Here is a 16,937-nt window from a genome sequence, read left to right as displayed (position 1 = left end):
GGCCTCCCCACTTTTCTCTGCTTGAGCCTCCACCCACACCAGCTGGCTCCTTCTCGGTATTACAGATCACTTTTCTCTGATCAGTGTCTCAGTCCCAATATGTGCTGAACACTTTAAACGGCCCCCATCACTTTCATTGCCTTAGGCATTTCTAGAGATTGATTTATTTGACATATGTATGTGCATGTATGTAATGACCACAATGCACACGTGTACAGAACTTCATTCCTTTTAACTTTCACACACAACAATCCAGGCTCAGGACTATTGCTTCAATACTCCTGAACTTGGGGTGGATTCTCTACAATGGCTGTGGGTAAAAAAATGCCAGGGCCTCTGACATGTTGAGGATCATCTCCAAAACCCTTCTCCACCACACTTAGGAGTACTTGGAAACCACAAAAATTAAAATTTACAGCCCCAAGGGTCTATTCTATATCCTGCTGCTCTGGCCAAGCAGCTTCATTTTTGGCTCTGAGAATCTCGTCTGTAATTACAGTACTCGAGTTCAAACAACGTGGGGATTTTCAGGAGTGGTTGAGAAAGGCCGGCAGCTCACAGACTCTGCCCGGCAGCTGTCGCCCCGAGCCAGGAACTATTCTCACCAGCAAAGCACAGGTTGAGCTTCTGAATAATGTCTTTCACCACACCTGCGATCGCAGTCACCTTCATGGGTGAAAGGGCGAAATTGACACAAATACTTCACTTCCTTGAGGGAATATTTTAAAGCAATAGTACTTTTCATTTATTATTTTATGTCTAATCATTTAGCACTGTTTTTTTTTTCCAATGACGATGAAAGTAGTTCCCTTTAAGACGATATCTAAAATAGTCTACTTTGTATCCCTTGGCAATCTTTATGCTTCATGCAGTTGCTAAAATATCACTTCTGTTGCAGGGATTCTCAAACAGGGGTGATTCTGCACCTCGCCCCACCCCAGGGGAGGGCGCTCCTGGCATCTGGTGGGTGGAGGCCAGGGAAGCTGCTCAGTAGCCTGGAGTGCTCAGTTAGCCTCCCCTCAACCAACAGCAAAGAACTGCCTGGCCCAAATGACAATAGTGCCCAGGCCGAGAAGCCCAGCTCTACTGGATTATACATTAATTATACCACTGCCATACGGAGGAGTACATCTGATGAAGACCTGCTCCTTGAAAAGGAGCGCCTAAGAGTGTAGAATTTCAGGTGTCAGGCCATCCTTCTTACAGAAAGTTTTGAGCTGGGTGAAGGCTCACCCTAGAAGCCCAAAACTGTACCTTTATCTTGGCTAAATTCTGGTTGCCAGCAAGAATTTAGGGGCTGGCATAAGGTGATGGGATTGTCTGTTCTACCAGACGATTTCGATTTAATTTTGGTGGGGGTCTGGGGCCTGAGGCCTTCCTCTTCCTCTGCAGTGTTTTCCCCAAGACTAAGGATTTTCTTAGCCTATAGTCCCCGGCACAGCTTAATCATACTCCTTAAGAAGCAAACAGAATTGTAAAAAAAATTAATAAACAGAAACCTTGATTAAATAGAGTCAGGACACCAGAAGGGGTGCTTTCATGCCATCTGATGACAGCAGAGTCCAACAGAAAGAAGAAAGACTCCTCTTCTTTCCTGGCAAGGGCTCAGCCAAAGAAAAGCCATGGACACTGTTTACTATAACCCTTTCCCCTCTATAAAAGTGTTCTTCCCTTGACAGGCGGAGACTTGCCTGTGGCTCGCCAAGGTTGCAGACCTGAATTGCAATTCTCTGCTGATCCCAAATAAACACATCTTTCCTGGAGAAATATCCAGCAGTCTATTTATTTCAGGTGAGCAAGATCCAGAAAGCAAATGCAAGATCTTTTAAGATTGATTTCTCTGGTCTAAAAAAATAATAGTGGTACCAGCTGGGCTTGGGAGGAACTCGTGACCTTGTGAAGGTCTTCACAGGTCAGCTTGCCTTCTTTTCGTTCTAAGCCATGAAACTTCTAGAAAGCCAGTCTCATCCACAAAGTTCCATTTACTTTAATCTGCAGAGCCAATGCTCAAGGGAGAGTATTTGTTGTTGTAAGCTCCCATTCTCATTAAAAAAAAAATGATCAGTGTATATTCTCTTAAAAACTAAGAGAACAGTAACCTCAAAACCCACCTTCTGAGGTCAGCGTTTCCAGACTGCAGCATTATAGACTGATGAGGACGTTTCAGTTTTTGCCTTTCATTCCCAAATATCATGCTGCTCCTACTGGTGGAATAGACAGGGCCAGGCCCTCTTTGGTGGACATGGGATTCTTTGCAAGCAAACGTTCAAGAAAAGAATCAGATGATCTTTCTCTCTGGCCAGTTTCTAGTATAGTTTCTAGTTCTCAGTAAGAAATAGACTGTTAAAGATGCTAATATTTTTAGGTTGGATGATGGTATTATGGTTATGTTTTTTAAAATGATCTTTATTTTTAGAGATAAATTCTTAACTGTTTATGGATTAAAACAGTATAATGTCTGGAAAGTGCTTCAAAATAATTCAGGGGAAAGGGCATGGATGAAATAAAGTTCGCCATGAGTGGATAATTGTTTTAAACTGGTGATGAATACATGAAGGTGTATGTATGCTAATGGAAATGGTCCAGTGCAGTTGGAGCAATTGATGACCAAGAAGAGAGAAGAAACAGCCTAAGAAGCAAACATTCAAGACATGATGGACTACAATGAGGTATCACCTCACACCAGTCAGAATGGCCACCATCAAAAATCTACAAACAATAAATGCTGGAGAGGGTGTGGAGAAAAGGGAACCCTCTTGCACTGTTGGTGGGAATCTAAATTGATACAGCCACTGTGGAGAACAGTATGGAGGTTCCTCAAAAAACTAACAATTGAGCTACCATATGATCCAGCAATCCCACTCCTGGGCATATATCCGGAGAAAACATACTGTGAAAAGATACATGTACCCCAGTGCTCATTGCAGCACTACTTACAATAGCCAAGATATGGAAGCAACCTAAATGCCCATCAACGAATGAATGGATAAAGAAGATTCCACCATATATATATATATATATATATATATATATGAATATTACTCAGCCATAAAAAGAACGAAATAATGCCATTTGCAGCAATATGGATGGACCTAGAAATTATCATACTAAGTGAAGTAAGTCAAATATATGATATCATTTATATGTGGAATCTAAAAAAATGATACAAATGAACTTATTTACAAAAGAGAAACAGACTCACAGACTCAGAAAACAAGCTTATGGTTACCAAAGTGGAAAGAGGGGGGAGGGATAAATTAGGAGGTTGCCTATGGCATTTCCCTGTTTGCTTGATGGGAAATTCCATCCTTCAGAAGACATGCCTTTCAAGGGTTCAGTGGTAGAGATTTACTTTGGTTTCCTAGCTCCATTTCCAGGAACTCTATCAATCAACTCCATTCAATCAACAGAGGGCACATAGAATAAGCAAAAAGAGCCCAGGGAATAGGGTAGCTTGACTAGTTTGAAACCTATTTTTATCTGGGTGAATCACTTCAATTCTCTTGGCCTCAGTTTCTTCATCTGTAAAATGAGGGTTTAGAATGTTTAGTCTTTTTTTTTTTTTTTACTTTTTAAAAACTTTAAAAATCTTGAAGGTTACTTTCCATTTACAGTTATTACAAAATATTGGCTATATTCCCTGTGTTGTAGAATACATCCTTGAGCCTATCTTACCCCCAGTAGTTTGTACCTCCCACCCTATCTTGCTGGCCCCCCACCCCACTGGTAACCACTAGTTTGTTCTCTATATCTGTGACCCTACTTCTTTTTTGTTATTAGATTTCTTAGTCTTTAACTACTCTTTTTCCATTCTGATGGTCTATTTACTGAGGACCGTTTACTAGGTACAGTCCCTATAGGAAATGTAAAATTTTCTGAAACCTAACACCCACCTTCAGAATGCTTCAAATCTCAATGGGAAAAAATTTTCAACTAAAAAATACAGATATTATATGCCACGTCATGTGGTAGTGATAGGCAGATTACAAATGCTCAGACTTGAAGGGACCTTCATTTTGGTTGCTGTTTGGTAGGAAATGTGTGCAGAGGAAGATAATGAGGACTTGTCCCAAGTGCTGGTTCTAACTGAAATGGATTCATTCCCAGTACTGGGGTTGGAAGACAAACACAAGAGTAAGGGGCTCTACAATCTAAAAGCTCCCAAAAGGGATACTACTATATATGACTAGCAAAGCAATGCAATATGGTCCAAAGCCCAAGGGGCCTTATAAACTCTGAGGGATATCTGTTAAATTCAGTTGCATGGATGAGGAAAAGCTTCCCAAAGAGGTAACAACTGAGATAGGCCTGGACTGTTGGAAGGAAGCCGTTCCAACGAAAATCAACATGGTAACAGTTCCATGTTTCCCATACATGGCTGTGTGGAGCTCAGGAATCTACAGTTAAAAAAAAAATATGATTCTGATCTGCAGCCAGATTTAAGATCCAATGCATTAATAGTCATACCTCCATGGAAGCACTGTGCTCAGATTAGGAACTTTTAGTTCAAAAGAGAGCTGGAGAGAGTTCAGAGAAAAGCAAGCAAAGCCATTAAAAGTTCGGATGGTGGAATTCTAGAAAAAATGGTAAATGAAATAAAGAATGTTGAGGGGGAAATAAGACTTCAAATATGCAACTCACTATTCTATGGGTGGTAGCTGACACTTGTTCTCTGGGTGCATCCAGAATGAGAAAGTCGGAGTGAGCAAAAATGGGAGCAGTTGGGATTTAAAACAGGTTGCAGGCAAAGTCCTGACAAGACCAGTGACATGCTGGTATCCATGTAGACTTTTTTAAGGTATAATTTGCATTGATTTTAAAGGGCAGGACTTAGAGAAGGCAAAATATTATTGCTTCATATATATTCAGATTACTCAGGGCTAACCCCTTATCTACATCGACCAAGGAACCACAAACAAGGGTACATTTGCAAAATTTAGATTCACATGTGCCTGGTGATCGTAGACACTTCGCATGTGCTTGGAGGATGGAGAATACATAGGGAGAGATCTTTTTTGTCCCTATAAGTGTTGGAGGACAGAAAAAACTGCATTGAGTTTTAAAAAATTCTCAAGCTTTCCAGCAGTTGGCCATGATGGAGGTCCACTGCCATTGGTCTACCAAGTGGAGACAGCCTAGAATCAGAACACAGAATATTAGGTCTGGAAGGGAGCCTGTCCAGGGCTTCTCCAAGTGTAGTTGAGAAACAAGCAGAGTGGGGATGTCCTGAGTCTTCTTCTAAAAAAAGAAGGAATTCCGTGGTTTTATAAATTTATATAATCCTGAGTTAAAAAGTTAAACAGATTCACTTATTGCAGTCATTCCCAGAGGCTTCATTCTTACAGAAGGGCATAGTAACAAGCATTGTTGTATCTCATCAGATCATTTCCCTATGAAATACACTTTGAGACAAAGGGAATCATGTGGACCAGCTCCTTCCTCTATCCTTAAACAATAGCATCTGAAGTTCAGAGAGGTAAAGAGAGTTACCTGATGTTATATACAGGCAATAATAGATTGAAGAGTAGAAGCAAGTCTCCCAACTTTTTGGAGAGTGCCCTTTCCAGGACCCCATTCTGCGATAGCTATACACCCACGTTAGCCAAATAGTCACCAGGTCCAATGTACATTTGGGACAACCCAATGTGTACAGTTGGTATACACCCAGTGGAGCAATGCTGAGAACCCAAAAGCCAAAGGGATCAACTGCTAAGCTCACAACGCCATGAGGACATGATGTGATACTGACCAATCAAAACGTTGTGGCTGGAACTGACCTTGTACAGGGGAGAAAACTTTGCCACCCCAAACTGTGTCTCTTTGGCATGATGATTAATATAGGCTGATTCTTTTTAAGAAACAGAAGACTCAGGAAGTTTTCTTTTTACTTCCCTCTTAGCTGCTTAAAGACTTTAGATAAAGGGCCTGTGCCCCGAATAGAGCAGTCACCAGAAATATCTTCAAAGAATATGGGGGCTAGGTGTAGTTGGGGTACTGGGCAGGCCCAGAGATCAGAATCCACTCTGTGTCCCATTGTCTCTGCAGGACCCAGCAAACATTTGTTTACCAAACACATGCTTTTCCATCTCCATGTCAATTGCCTTCCTCCCCTTTGAAGTCCCAAACTTCTACCCCCACATCCTCTTTTGTCTTTAGCTGAAGATGCTGTTTAAGGTGAGGGCTTTGGCCATTTTGGCGAGTAACTCAGTTTTCCTGGGTCTCTCCCATGTACACATATTATTAAACTTTTGATTTTCTCCTGTTAATCCGTCTCATGTCAATGTAATTCTTAGACCAGCTGGAAGAACTAGAAGGGTAGAACATTTCTTCCTCCCTGACATTTATAACCATTATATCTGTAGATTGTCTCGGGTCAGCGTTTTAACATACCCTGTATTATACCACAACACAAAGTTCTGTACAAAGGTCTCGATTTTTTTTATAGAGACTTCCTTTCTGAACGCTATTCTAGGATTTGGACATGTGGTTTATATGTATATACACATTTACCTCAAGCTATCTAGAGAGTAGCAAAGAGAATGGTTTGCAGATGGGTGTTGGGAGTAAAGTAAACTGCTTGATGATGCCACCAATTAGGTGGTTTCTGATAAAGTGATTCTTTATGATAGTGAGATATATACCTATGCCACTTATACCCAAGAATAGAAAGTATTAATCTATGTATCTGAGTAGCGGCCACATATCACTATTTAAGCATAAATTCCTTATTATAATCTTTATTTTGGACCATTTTATACAAAATGGAATGAATTTACTTTTGAACAAAATATCCAGCGTAGAAAAAGAAGTGAAACCAAATAATTGCTGTTTTCTAAAAATAAATAATTAAGAGATGTTTAGAGTCTCTGTTTTGGATGGAGTTTTTCAAAGCCTGCTATATTGGTGCCTGTTGGTAGAAGCTGACTCTTGCTGTCTATTGCTTGTGTGCAGAGGCAGAATATTCTGCGGGTGTATTTTAGCCGTTGTTATGCTGAGATGAATAGGCTATTTGAAGTGAAGGGAGGACTGGTAGTTCCTGTTGAAATAAAAGGATCACAAGTCCATTCGCGCCAAACTGTGAACACAGTTAGACAATGCACTGAAGGCAATTTTTATTTGGTAATTACTGTCGTTCAGAAGCTTTGCCAATGCTGACTGAAAAGCTCCCAGAACCAAACAGTGAAAGGATACAGTCCCCTCATTAGCCTAAACTGCATTTGAATTATTCCTGCCTTTTGTGACATTCTGGTTTTCTTTTTAAACAAAGGATTAATGTGCTTTTTAATTTGTGTATTTAAAATCAAGGGTGATGGGAGAGGATCTTTATCTCCTATCTTTCTAATCTTGACTAAAGGGAGCCTTGGGAATGAGACCAACAGACTTTCTCCTTTGAGAGCTTTGCATTTATGGCTGCTTCCTGAAAGGGCAAGAGTCACCAAGTAAGTCAAATGGCTACAAAATCTCCTGAAGATGGGAGGAATGAATAAGCGTACTGAAACATCTTTCCACTAAAAGCGAGTACACACAATGCCCATATTAGCAAATACTCTTTCTTTGGAGGCATCTTGAATCTCTGTTATATTATCATCAACATAGAGATATTTGGCTCTTATAAGCCATTCCCTTAGTCCTTCAGGATGTCAATGCTGAGAGAGAGAAAGAGAAAGAGAGAGAGACAGAGACAGAGACAGAGACAGAGACAGACTAGGAATGACTATATGACTATTATGGTCACTCAAGACTTCCATGCAAGGTTGTAGGTAAAATAAAGTCTTCTCTATCTTGTTTAAAGATCCATTATTCAATTCAAAGAACATTTATGGATAGAGGGAGGAGACAAGATGGCGGAGTAGAAGGACTTGAGTTCACCTCCTCTCATGAAAACACCAAAATCACAACTAACTGCTGAACGACTGTCGACAAAAAAGACTGGAACCTACCAAAAAAGATATGCTACAACCAAAGAAGTCACAACGAGATGGTAGAAGGGGCACATTCGCGATATAATCAAATTCCATACTCACCGGGTGGGCAACCCACAAACTGGAAATAATTATATCACAGAGATTCTCCCACAGGAGTGAGAGTTCTGAACCCCCCTTAAGGCTCCCCAGCCTGGGGGTCTGGTATTGGGAGGAGGAGCCCCCAGAGCATTTGGCTTTGAAGGTCAGTGGGGCTTGAGTGCAGGAGCTCCACAGGACTGGGGGAAAGAGAGACTCCACTCTTGCACGGCACGCACAAGTTTTCACATGCACTGGGACACAGGGCAAAGCAGTGACTCCCATAGGAGAATAAGCCAGAACTACCTGCAGGTCTTTGAAGGTCTCCTGGGGAGGCGGGGGTTGGCTGTGGCTCACCGTGGGGGAAAGGACACTGGTGGCAGAGGCCCCAGGGAAAACTCATTGGTGTGAGCTCTCCTGGAGGTTGCCATTTTGGCACCGAGACCTGGCCCCACCCAGCAGCCTACAGGCTCCAGTGCTGGGATGCCTCAGGCCAAGCAACCAACAGGGTGGGAACACAGCCCCACTCATCAGCAGACAGCCCCTCCAAACACACCCCTTGACATGGCCCTGCCCAACAAAGGAACAAGACCCAGCTCCAACGACCAGTGCACAGGCACCAGTCCCTCTCACCAGGAAACCTGCACAAGACCCTGGACCAACCTTACCCACCAGGAGGCAGACACCAGAAGCAAGAGAAACTACAAACCTGAAGCCTGAGAAACGACCAGAAACACAGAAAGTTAGACAGAATGAGACGGCAGAGGAATATGTCCCAGATGAAGGAACAAGATAAAATCCGAGAAGAACAATTAAGTGAAATGGAGATAGGCAATCTGCCTGAAAAAGAATTCAGAATAATGATAGTAAAGATGATACGAGATCTCGGAAAAAGAATGGAAGCACAGACAGAGAAGATACAAGAAATGTTCAACAGCTAGAAGATTTAATGAACAGACATGAACAATACAATAACTGAAATGAAAAATACACTAGAAGGAATCAATAGCAGAATAACTGAGGCAGAAGGATGAATAAGTGATCTGGAAGACAGATTGGTGGAAATCACTACTGCAGAACAAAGAAAAAAGAATGAAAAGAAATGAGGACAGTCTAAGAGACCTCTGAGACAACATTAAACACACCAACACTCACATCACAGGGGTCCCAGAAGGAGAAGAAAAAGGGCCTGAGAAAATATTTGAAGAGATAATAGCCAAAAACTTCCCTAACATGGGAAAGGAAACATTCAAGTCCAGGAAGTGCAGAGAGTCCCATACAGGATAAACTGAAGGAGGAACATGCCAAGACACATATTAATCAAACTGACAGAAATTAAAGACAAAGAGAAAATATTAAAAGCAACAAGGGAAAAGCAACAAATAACATACAAGGGAACCCCCATAAGGTTATCAGCTGATTTTTCAGCAGAAACTGCAGACCAGAGTGATGAAAGGGGAAAAAGTACAACTAAGAATACTCTACCCAGCAAGGCTCTCATTCAGATTCAATGGAAAAATCAAAAGCTTTACAGACAAGCAAATGCTAAGAGAATCCAGCACCACCAAACCAGCTTTACAATAAATGCTAAAAGAACTTCTCTAGGTGGAGAAGAAAAGTCCACAACTAGAAACAAGAAAATTATGAATGGGAAAGCTCACCAGTAAAGGCAAACATACAATAAAACTAGGAAATCATCCACACACAAATAAGATATCAAACCCAGCAATCATGAGAATACAGAGGCAGGATATTGGAAATGCATTTGAAATTAAGAGACCAGCAACTGCTATATCAAAACCTCATGGTAACCACAAACCAAAAATCTACAATAGATACACACACAAAAGAAAAGGAATCCAAACACAACACTAAAGAGAAGAGAACAAAAGAGGAAGGGAAGAAAAAAGACCTACAAAAACAAATCCTAGGACGTCCCTGGTGGCACAGTGGTTAAGAATCCACCTGCCAATGCAGGGGACACGGGTTCAAGCCCTGCTCCAGGAAGATCCCACAACTACTGAGCCTGTGCTCTCTAGAGCCCACGAGCCACAACTACTGAGCCTGCGTGCCGTAACTACTGAAGCCTGTGTGCCTAGAGCCCATGCTCCACAACAAGAGAAGCCACCACAGTCAGAAGCCTGAGCACCGCAACACAGAGTAGCCCCCGTCCGCTGCAACTAGAGAAAGCCCGCGCTCAGCAACGAAGACCCAACGCAGCCAAAAATAAATAAATATATAAATAAATTTATAAAAAAACAAATCCTAAACAATCAACAAAGTGGCAATAAGAACATACATATTGATAATTACCTTAAATGTAGATGGATTAAATGCCCCAAGCAAAAGACATAGATTGGCTGAATGGATACAAAAACAAAACACGTCAATAAAAAATAATAAAAACAAAACAAAACCCGTATATATGCTGTCTATAAGAGACCCTTTTCAGATCTAGGGACACATACAGACTGAAAGTGAGGGGATGGAAAAGGTAAAAAGGGGAAAGGTAGGGGGGAGGGATAAATTAGGAGGTTGGGATTAGCATATACACACTACTATATATAAAACAACCAACAAGGACCTACTGTGTAACACAGGGAACTCTACTCAACACTCTGTAATAACCTATATGGGAAAAGAATCTGAAAAAGAATGGAGATATATATATATATGTATAACTGATTCACTTTGCTGTACACCTGAAATGAACTCAACATTATAAATCAACTATACTCCAATGTAAAATAAAAATTAAATTAAAAAATGAAAACAAAAAAACCCAGCAACAACAAAGAACACTTATGGAACACATTGCATGTGCTCAAAGTTACTTCCGGATTGTCTTTCTAACACTGCCAATAATCTAACTGGGTGACATGCTGCTAATTATGTGGTTCTCTTTGGCCTGGAACTATTGGAAGATGAAGATACTACATGAAAAGACATTCAATTCAACTACTGTTAATTGATACTGACTTTATGGTAGTTATTAGAGGTAGAAGATGAATAAGTCACAGCCCCTCCATTAAGAAGGCTGATAATTAAACAGTATCAGTGATGCTTGTGTCCAAATATTTATTATTCAAATATTCACAGATTGTTCAGGGAAGCAAAAGTCAATGTAACATTTAAAAATATACTAAGGTACTGACTACTTAGTAAAATTTGTCCCCAGCCAAGCATCCCTCTTTGACACTAAGGCATATCCCTGCCTACTGTGTCGGCGTCTTTGGTAACGTCGACCAAAAAAATGCAGAAGGCTGCAAGTAAGAGTTTATTTGCAGTCTTAAGAATTGCAATTTGGGAGACACAGATTTGGGTAAAGCCAAAAGTGTTCTGGGTAAGAGCAAGAATCAGGAGCTTATCAAGGTGAAAGACACAAGGCTGTACTCTGACACAAGAAATATTTGTACTGAAGGGATAGGCTGTCATAAGTTATTTTAGGGTAAGGGTCCAATAAGTGTCTTGAGTTTCTGGAACATTGTCCAGATGTTGTGGATGGCTGTGTTACGACAATGAGTGGTCAAAAGGTCAGATTCCATCCGGGCTGAGATGTACATAAGTCATACTTCCTCAGTGGTCTCCTGGCTCCATTTTAGAGAGCTCTCTTAGCAATACTGACTCCGTTTTTATTTTCCTTTCACACTAGTGAGTATTTGAAGATGAAGATCTTAAATGAAAAGCCATTAAATTCAGCTAACATTAATTGGTGCCTACTTTATGCCAGTCATTGGCGGTACAAGATAAGTCACATCCTCTCCGTTAAAGAGTTCTTAATCTAGTGAAGGAGGCTGGTAAATAACTGTGTCATTGAACGTAGGTATTGTAAAATCTAACAAAGTAATGCAAATAGTTTTTAACTGAAATCACACAGCTTGCTAACATGAAGGATTTCACAAAGCTGATGATCAGGAGAATGGCTCAAATCGTTGGCAAAGCCAAGATAAGAATCTGCTGGAGTTAACATTGGAAGAAGCGAAAATGAACAAGGATGGAATACTGTCCAGGATGAGCGTTATTCAGAGCAGCTGTCTTGTGTCCATTTCTCACTCTGAAGCAGCAATCCCATCCTCCTCTCCAAATGAAGGCTAACAGAATGCGGCACCCCAAAATGTGCCTCTCTGGCATAAAGAATATTTTGAGCTGATTATTTTTGAGAAAAAGCAGACACGAAAGAAACTCTAAAAAGAGTAGAACTTACTCTTTTGTAAGGGAAATTTACATTTATAAAGGAAATCTCCGCTTGTGAGGGTGTCTCCCTCTGTATCAGGAAGAGAAGTTCTTATCAATGGAGAAGGCAACCTTATCCCTGTTTACCGTGCTGAAGACAATATTTAAGGTGGTTATGGCTTAGACCATGTTTACTCAGTTTCCCTGGGTCTCTCCTATGTATATAGGAGGTACACATGTTATGAAACTTCTCTTTGTCTTTCTCTTCTTAATCTTTCTTTTATTACAGGGGATAGGAGTCTCAGCCAAGAACCTAGAAGGGTAGAGGGAAAATTATTTTTCCTCCCCTACAATGTCAGAGAATGGGGTTTGAAAAAAAAAAAAGATTTGAATATCAAGGGCTTTAGCGAGGTCTCTGTGGGAAACTGAGGAAACCTTCAAATGTTTTTATAAGATGACATTTGCGACCGTGCCTGAAAGCCAACTGTGAAGAGAGGGCCACACAAAACCATCATACAGTTTTTCCAGAACAATTATGGCCTAAGAAAAATCAACATGTGTCATTGTTGTTCATTTTAAGAATATATGGCAGTTGTATTGAATCTTTAATATTTGAGAGTGTATAAAATTATTTTCATTTTTTTTTTCAGAATGAAATTATGGTCCAATCTTTTTTTCCAGTACTTACTAACAACAATTGGTTCCTATTTTAGGTGGATTTTTTCTAAATGGCCTTTTTCAGATACATATTATCCTTGGATAACGAAGCCTTCCAATACTTATGAAACAATATGATAAGCGTGTATAGAGAGATAAGCATAGACAGAAATGGGAGAAGGGCTGAAACTGAAGGATTCTACTTTTGAAATATACCGTAGGCAGGCACATTTCCTATGGATATTTTATTGCAATGCTCTTTTGAGTTAGATGCTCTCAGGGTTCAGCCTGTAGGAATATAATGATGATGATGAATATGATAGGACGATGATGAATAAATGATAATATGATGATTGGTTTCTGAATTAGAGATAAACACACCCAGCTCGTGTTGGTTGTCCAAGATGCTGGAAGCCCAGATTTGCTTCCTGCCTCTGCCATCTGACTTGATCCCTTGCTCTAAGGCTGACAACCCCGTGATTCACATTATCCTAGGTCACCTCCATATGTGCCAGATCATTCAGGGTCTTGAGGAATGCAGGTTCCTAAGCCATTTCTCTCTTGTTGGGAGAACTGACAAACCAGGGAAAGAGTGGAGTGTTTCCTGGTAATTCTAGGAAGCCTTCTCCAGGGGCAAAAGCATTTGTATTCATTCCAATTCCTGTCCTCCACCTTTTAAAAGCCTTGATTCTGAGTGACAGAAATCTAAGATCTAAAAGAGGATGACTTTGGCAATAATGTTCGTTTGGACAATCACTTAAAGTGCTGGTGTCCCATTCCTCACAGTAAATTGGAGATGGATGAATAAAATGGTCTTGGATTCCACTGACCAGGAGCAGAGCAGATGCTCCTTTACACGTGTCCTATCAGACTTACTTAGAGCTCAGAGTTGGGAAAACTGACCCAGTGATGTTACATTGCTCTTCTGCAAGCTTTTACCTCTCCCATCTTACTCCTTCTTTACTTTCCTGCTGGTGACTCTAGATGTTCTATTCCGACTGCTACAAGGCTGCTGAAGATGGATGGTTTTACGACACATTCATCCTTTAACACAAATACTTCTGGCTTCCATTGGGACCAATCATTGTACAGAGTCACATTGCAAAACAACCAAAACTAACATTTTAAAAAGCATGGAAGTATAACTGATTCACTTGGTTATAACGCAGAAACTAATACACCATTGTAAAGCAATTATACTCCAATAAAGATGTTTAAAAAAAAAAGCATGAAAAACATATATAACTTTATAGAAGTCTCTCAGCCTAAGGGCATTATGATTCAGAGCACACAGCCAAATTTCTAAAAATCACCAGAGACGTCCACCTCTGCAGTGCCACTCGTACAGGGTGACAGCTTCAGCTCCACCTCCGACCCCCACTCTCCACCCTCAAAACCTTTTAAACTCTTACCTGAAGCTCCCTGGCTCATCTCTGCCTCACAGCCTTTTCCTTTCAGGATTGTTTCTTCCTAAAAACAGCTCCTGCTTCTGCAGCATAAACCTGCCTGGCCTTTCCTTCTTCCTGACCTCCATCTTGCCTCTCCAGGCCAAGGAAAACAGGCACAGCTGTGAAGGCTCATTTGCCTTTGTCGTACCTTAATATTTATGTCCTCTGAATATTTTGTCTCTGTCAGAATCCCCTTAAGGGAATTCTGCCATTACCTTGAGCAAAAATCCCTCTAAAATGGCTTTTCACATGATACTCAATGTCCTTCTGAAGTTTCTCTTCAAAGCGGCTCTGCAGACGTTTTCTGTAAAGGACCAAGTAGTAAATGTTTGTCATTGCAGGTTTTAAGGCCTCTGTTGCACGTACTCAACTCTGCCATCGTGGCAGGAAAGCAGCCACAGCTGCTATATACATGAGGGGTGGCTATGTTCCAGAAAAATCTTTATTTGTAAAAACAGGCTGGCGAGATCCGCTCTAAACACTGCTTCTCAACTGTAGCTGTACATCACAATCACCTGGGGAGCTTTTTAAACTCTTGGCACTCTGGCCACACCCCAGACCAATTAAATTAGGATCTCTGGGGGCGGGACCCCAGCGTCAGTATTTTAAAATTCTTCAGGTGAGTCCAATTGTTACCGAGTCCAAGCTCGCTCAGCTCCCAGCAAGACAGGCCAATAAATCGGAGAAGAGGTGTTGATGCAAGGAAGACGACTTTATTCGGAAAGCCGGCAGACTGAGAAGATGGCAGACAAGTCTCTGAAAAACCATCTTATCGGGGTCTGGATGCCAGTTTCTTTTATAGCACACAGAGCGGGAGGAGATGAGGAAGTAGAGTAAAAAGGCCATAAGTTTTGAAAATATCACCTGGAACGGCCAGCCTCGGGGAGGGGATGTGTTAATTTCTTCTTGCCTGTAGCCATTCACAGGTGGAAAGGATCTGGATGTTTCCCTGAACAAAGGCACTTTGGTTTAACATTCAGGCAGAGGGGAAGAGTTCCCCGAGGCAGGCCACTATGTCCAGACAGTATCCTCTTAGTGAACAAAAGCAGCGGAAAGCAAAGGTTAAAGTAAAAGAAACAGATCCAACTTGTAGTCAGATTTGGCTCTTCCCTGTTACACAGTATGCAGCCAAGGTTGAAAACATCTGTTCTGAAATCTCTCATCAGTCCTGTATCCCACCTGGAGGATCGCATAGATATTAACCACCCCTGCCCCGACGATGGCCACGTGGGGTCTCCTGTGAGTAGCCTCACTGCTTGACCCTATGTTAGAGTTATTGAAATTCCTTGAACAAGAATAGGTGGGGCATTTCTGGGTTGTTTGGATAAGCTAAATTTAACTATTCACTCTTTTCTAAACTGAGAAATATCAATGCATTCAACTGACACTTCCTGGTTCTACAGGCTACATTTAAAACTGTGATTTTAACAGAATTGTCTCTCTCCAGTGAGATTAAAAAGAACTTGGTGTTTTCTGCCAGTAAATCAGAAATTCACGCCTGAGTCCACAGCTGTGCTTCTTTTCAAATCTTCCAGAGCACGTCTGAGCTGCCCCAGTGGAGGACTGGATTAGGCTAATACTTCCCTATTTTCATTAGAAGCCAGGTTCAAGCAGATGAAAATGCTGTTTAAGTCATTCTGAAGTTCACTTGTCCACGACCATTTTACTTGAAGTACAACACTTTCTCGAGACAAACGCTTTGTGGATAGGACTTCATAGTACCTGATGTATTGCTTCCCTGCTGTCATTGAGGAAAGCCTTGCAGCTGGCCATCGCCCAGGAGACGGATCAGCTGCTTTCCCCTTCCTCGGAAGCCTTGGACTGTCATGAACTTTCAGTGTCTTCGGAATATTGACCTAACAAGAAGGCACTTCCCTCCGATTTTAGAGCTAGTAAAAACACTTTGTCCAGTATGGAGCTAGGATTATGAGGGTTAAGGGAGAATAAATGCCTGTGCACGTCCCTTTAGCCTCCTCTTACTTCGTGGAACACACGTTGGCTCATAGACTTTGGGCTGAGTCCCTGAAACGCCCGCTTATGGCCTCACATACGATTAGCTCACGGCACACGCCCTCCTTGGTCCCACTGGGTTGACTCCAAAAACGCTATATGAGTTTATTAATGCAGGCTCAAGTGCGGCTAAGGATCCTTGCAATAAAAAAGGGCAAATTCAAGGTCTTTTGGCGTCTCAAGAGGCTTTCTGGAAATTTTCTCATAAGGGCAATGACTGAAGGTGGTCCTCTCCAAATTTTCAGTTCTTTCCACGGCAGCTCTGGGGGGAACTTAAGAACAGCAACCTATTTGGAAGGTTGGCAGGGTCTCAGAGATACGTCAGCAAAGGAATTCATATTATCTTGAGAAAATATTGTTGGTGCACATAAAAAAGGTGGACGGGATCTGATGGAGATTGGGGAGGGAAATAAAGCCCCCTGACTTGTGAGTGTTCCACTCTCCACCTCCACACCCGCCCCTGCCCTTGGCACTGCTATTGAGTCCTTTGGATTCCCAACTTGAGTCATCTTGTGTAGACCTAGAATCGGACTGGGCATTTTACAATGACTAGCTCTGACTTGAATGAAGAACTGTAATGCGAGTACGAAAAAGTATGCTGCAGGGGGTAACAGGTGCCATTAGTATCTTTGCACAGAATTTTCTAGAA

Source organism: Phocoena phocoena, chromosome X (assembly GCF_963924675.1).
Source record: "Phocoena phocoena chromosome X, mPhoPho1.1, whole genome shotgun sequence".
NCBI lineage: Eukaryota > Metazoa > Chordata > Mammalia > Artiodactyla > Phocoenidae > Phocoena > Phocoena phocoena.
Note: the sequence above shows the minus strand (reverse complement) of the source record.